Below are 5,717 nucleotides of genomic sequence, written 5' to 3'. Positions count from 1 at the left end.
AATGTCTTGTAGTCTGATCCGGGCATTACGTGTTGCCTGTCTCAGACAAGTTGTCTGTCCCACACTGCCGACATTTATTTATTTATTTCTTTAAAACAACTTCATTGGCCGTCAGATATTTACAGTACTACGTCAAAAGACACGCGACAAGGCTAAAAATATACTAGCTTTTGGATTAAAATATACTGTGCACGCGGCGACGTGGAGTAAATGTTTTTTGCGGAGGCGATCAGATCGGATCGTCGAATTATGACATTAAAGCCGATCAGCATATAATGCTAAATATCGGCCGATACCGATCAGCCCGATCAAATCGGCGTAAAGTCTACTTTTTAATCCGCGTCTGGGTTTCCCTACATTCTGTCACTTTTGCTCCATCTTACACTGTAAAATCATAACATAAACATTGTAGTAACATTGATTACATCGGTATAACAAGAAATGTTTCATTAGTCAGGAAATTAAAACTGAGGCTCGAGAAAAGTTGAAGTAGTCCTCTCTATTAATCTCAGGTCTAGTTCAACTAGATTACAATTTCTTGGTAATTTTGATCTTTTGGGCTAGATTTTTCAGTGGGGAAAACAAACAGTTTACATGACCTTTTTCCCTACTATAAAAACAAGTCTCCAATTCAACAGTTTTCAACATTTAACAGTGCCAGTGTATGACGAGATGATGTGTCAGGCATACATCTCAGAGACTCATGTATACAGTAATTCTAAATAATTTAATTCATAACAATAAAATACATCTTCAGAGTACCAATTTTCATAGTGATTTAATGAAATGGAATGCGGTAAATCGCAGCAAAATATAGATATATATTATGAGTTGCACAACATATGTTTCTCCACATCTTACATACAGGTGTATATTGTACATTTTGTACATTGTTGTCTTATCATATTTACAGAGGAAACATAATTGAACTGTTCTTGATATGAAAAACCTTTATTCAGCATTAAAAATTCTATATGCCAACATTTAAATGTACTTGTTTCTCTCAAGAGAATGGGAAACAACACGAATTACTAGTGTTGTGCCAAATACACTCCTTTGATTTATTGCGAGACTAATGACCTTTGTATTTGTTGTGCTGTTTGACAACATTTTTAGGAATGGACACACCTCTATGCACTTGTGCCAAGAGTTTTTTTTATGTGGAGTATTCATTTAAATGTCTCTACTCTGTAGGTTTGAGTGTGTGGCAGTCAGGTCTCCCCTCAGCCACTAGATTGGAAGGGTGCCTTGTGTTTGACAGGCATTGGAACCTTACTTTGTGTACAACAGCATTGGTGCCATTTGGCAGGATAGTAACTCTTTCAAGGTTTTTTTCCCATTCTCTTTTGTTTTACTCTCCCGTTTATTGCTGCCATTTCTAACTTTCCAATTTGGAGGTGGATTGTAGTGGTGAAGGAGCAATGTGCAAGGATGTCACTTGGGTCACAAATGCTGTGGAGGCTTAGGTGTGAAGTCTACTTTCCAAACAAACACAACTCTACCATGTGCCAATTTCTCCTTTACATCTAGGGTTTGTTTATCCTCTAATCATCTGCTTTATCATCTGTGTACTTTAAACGTCTGCCAGTCAATTAGTCAGTGAATGAATCAGTTTGGCTGTCAAGTCACTTGGTAGTCAGAAATTCTCTCCTGGGATGAAGGCAGAAGAAGGCATTTTCCTATCAAGTGTCAGGCGCGGCCACGGCAAACTAATGTTAGTGACACACAAGGGAATTCGGGGTGTGTGACATCAAGTTCTCCTGCTCTGTCATGTAACTCAAATTCTCCCTTGACAAATGCTCTCTGACAGTTATCTGTTTTTGAGTAAGGCTGGAGAAGCTTGCATATATTTTGAATTGTTACGGCATAGTCTAGAAATGACATTTTTTGTCTCCTGTCACATCACACAGCCACGTGACAAAGATTTATGTGCCATGACTGTATTGTCAGTTATAAGCTGTGTGACTTATGAGGTATGTCATTGCTAAACTGTGATTCTAAAAGCGGTTCAGGAGGTTCCTGTGTAAACATCTGAGGAGAGCCAGCAGATTGTCACACACCATTTATCATGTGTTTAATTGCAATAAAGCAACAGTACCCTTGTTTGCTAATTAAATACATTATCTTGATAAAATGTGCAAACATGATAGATGATTAACCTTTTGTGTTATGTTATACAGAAACCCCATAGAAAACAAAATAGTTTATTAATCTAATTTGCATAGCAATTTTCACTGTAAACACCAGAGCAATAGTACTAATGAAGAATGCTCAAACAGTATCAGAGTCACAGAATAAACTGCACATTGTCAATAATCAGATCACAAGTTTTGACATTGCTTGAGTAGACTGTTAGATGGGACTGCTGTTTAGCCTCATATCAGCAATGGGTTTCTGGCTGATTCATTTTTACCTTATTCAGACATCCTGGCCAAAATCCATTTTTTGTCATATTCAGCCTTGATTTTATGAAGTCTGAACAGCACAAATCACACAAAATCTGATTTGAGCAAGACGGGATCCCAAACCACATGGAGAGGTTGTTTGAAATTAAATGCAGATTGGCTTTCTCGAAATGCTTCTTTAGTGCAGGTGGATAACAGACATTGCTTCACCTGCTGTGGAAAACACACACACACACACACTAACATCATGAAGACGTATCAGCTTGCTACTCCCATGTGTGGGTCTGAGCAGCATTTTCCCTCATGAATGTGCAACAAAATTCCACTCGTACTATACATTGCTGTACATAACACATATGTAGCCATAGCCATGCATGCACTTCTATAATTAAGTTGGGCTGCTGAATTCATTGGTGACTTTATGCGTGTGGTGCCGTTGCTGTGTTTGGAGCAGCCTTCAAAGTGGTCATGAGCATGCATTGAGAGCTTTGGCTATATCCACAATGTAGTAACTGGAGATAAAATTAACGGCTGCAGCAAAACACAGCTCCTCCCTTTTGATTATATTCATCAACATATTACATACTAATGATCAACACAACATTAAAAATGAAACAGTAAAAATTAATCAAACTACTAAAAGTTACTACACATTGCTAAACACTAATGATCAAAACCCAAAAAATTATAGTATAACAATAATAGTATAATATGCATTAACAAAACAACCCGACAGTCATACAGAATTTTACACCTCAGGTTTAAGAAAATCCCTCATAAGCGGGTTGTAAGTCAGTCATGCAGCAGAGTTAGACTGAGGACTATAAATTATGAATCATGGTCATCATTTGAGTTGCCAATGTCATCCAAGCAGTCAAAATGAGGGAAGAGGTCAGGAAAATGTTTGTCAGAGACTGAAGAGTGAACTTGTGCATTGTGAACAAACGCTGTCAATCATGCGAGAAACTAGAGATTTTATCAAAAGGACCAAACAATAGGACAGGAAAAAGAGAACAAGCAATGTGATACAAACCACAAGTGCAAAGCGATACAGCAAAGCATGCCATCCAAGTCCAGTAAACAATTTCGAATCGAGCAGCTCCTCACGGGCAATGACATCGCGAAGTGTAGTGAGATTTTTAATGCCACTGGCTGTATCGGCAGCATTGTCAGGAATGTATGTGCAACAGGTTTGGTTCAAGAGAGTACAAACACTGCCCTGAGAAGCCAATAGTAGATCAAGTGTCATGTCAAATTGCATTAATTTCCACACGCAAAGCATCAAGAATGGTCAGGGTAGTGTTAACAAAACTAGAAAAACGATAACTTACAGTTTCATATCGTAGCATCAATTTGCTGCCCCCAATTCGAGGAAATAGTGAGTATAATATCTTATTACTTGTACTCCAAACCTTGTGATCGATGGGGACATCTGTGCCCCAAACTGGATCGTGTTCCTTAAATTGGGCTTGTCTACGATGACAGGAACGAAATGTGGCAGAGATTATGTATGAGTGGTCTGTTAAAGCAATAGGAGTGCACCTGACCAATTGGGAACAAGTCTAGTGCTGACATATAGGGAAGACAGGTTGTGTCAAGAAGAGTTTGAGTATTGTTCAGAGAAAAATTACAGACAAATGTTGTGCATGGTACAGATATAGATTGGCAATAAGATTTTGGTACCTTCCCAACATACATACGCTGGCCAAATAGAGTTTTGTTCATAGTAAAACACTGGAATTTAAATCCGGGACGAACGTGAACTAGTCCAAACAAAGACACTATAGCTGAATCATTAGTGGAATAAAAACCATCAAAACGTTAGCTCACATTGATTTAGGGGAGAGGAGAACCTGTTTCAGCAAAGACGGTTTGGTTAAGGTATTGTGGACTGACAAAAGAAATTAAGATGTGAGGAAAGACTGATGATGCATTAGGATGTGAGGAAAGCACAACATGTGGGTTTGCAGCTGGTTTTGATGTCATGCAGAGTTCCCTCAGCCAGCCTTAGGAGTGCTGATTGGACTTATTTCCTGAAATTGATTAGTCGATAATGTGCAATACCTGAACGATCTGTATGCCCATCGGCAGATCTGGCTTTGGTAGACCCGAATGGATCCAGTCCAATGGAGTGCCTGCAAAAATAATGTCAAAAAAAGGATAGGGGGCACACACATCCTCATATATACCTAATTTAATTGACTTCCCAGTATTTATTTGCCGGTGGAAGCTATCATGTGTTCTGAGGTCAAATTGAAATCTGTCAGAAAGCTTTTGTTAGAGGAAAGCTTTCAAAGAATTGTAATAAGATTTTGAGAATAATTTTTGGTTAATTGTGCTACTACCACTTACTCCATTTCTTACTTAAACATGTCTACCATATCTAGACAGTATTTTGTAAGTGCATCGATCGTTATTTCATTATATAAATTTTCAGTATAGCGTCAATATGTTCCAACCCAATATCCATTATCAACTTTATACTAACATAATTATTTGTATATTATTATCTTTGAGACTGATAATCAAAACATTACTAAATGTAAGTACATAAGAAGTGCTCGAAACACATTACAAAAATTTGGGTGGAATAAAATCTCCAGCTAGGTACTTTTCCTTTCCCCAAAAAACCTGTCTGTGCCAACACGAGGTCATGTAAATAACAAGTGAAGGGTTTTGAGTAGTCTGGCAATCGAAGGACTTTCTTCCGTTTGATAAAATCTGCCTCAGCATTTTTGTTCAAGGAATGCCAATGACACAGTCAGTTATGCATAATTTCTGATCCAGGACTTGCAATAATTTGTCATGCCCAAACGTGACATCTATACCATTATTAGATTTTTGTCTGAAGTTTTGGGGTTTGAAATTTAGAAATAAAATGTTTCAGGCGACAGTTAAAATGTGTCTTTGCTGAGTGTAATTTGTGTGATTTGTAATATGTATACCGCATGTGGGAAGCCACCATATCATACCATGTTAACCTAATGACAAATGTGCAACATTTTGTCTACATCGCTTCATATTTCAACCCAAATAGGTGAATGTTCCATAATGAGGTCAAAATTATCAACATTAAATCTTTGTAGAACAATCATCATATGTATCACTATGATAATGCCAATATCAGTGTTGTGTTTGTAGCCTACTGAATTGGCTCAGATTTTGTGGCAATCAATTATCTGTCAAACATAATACTGCGACGTGTGATGCGACTTGTGCTGCTAAGCACAAAAATAAAACAATCCACTCCAGACATCAGCCCCCAACCTCCTTTTGATAGAGTGACACATCATCCCACTATGCTCACTTTAG

This window comes from Phyllopteryx taeniolatus, chromosome 4 (genome assembly GCF_024500385.1).
Source record: "Phyllopteryx taeniolatus isolate TA_2022b chromosome 4, UOR_Ptae_1.2, whole genome shotgun sequence".
NCBI lineage: Eukaryota > Metazoa > Chordata > Actinopteri > Syngnathiformes > Syngnathidae > Phyllopteryx > Phyllopteryx taeniolatus.
Note: the sequence above shows the minus strand (reverse complement) of the source record.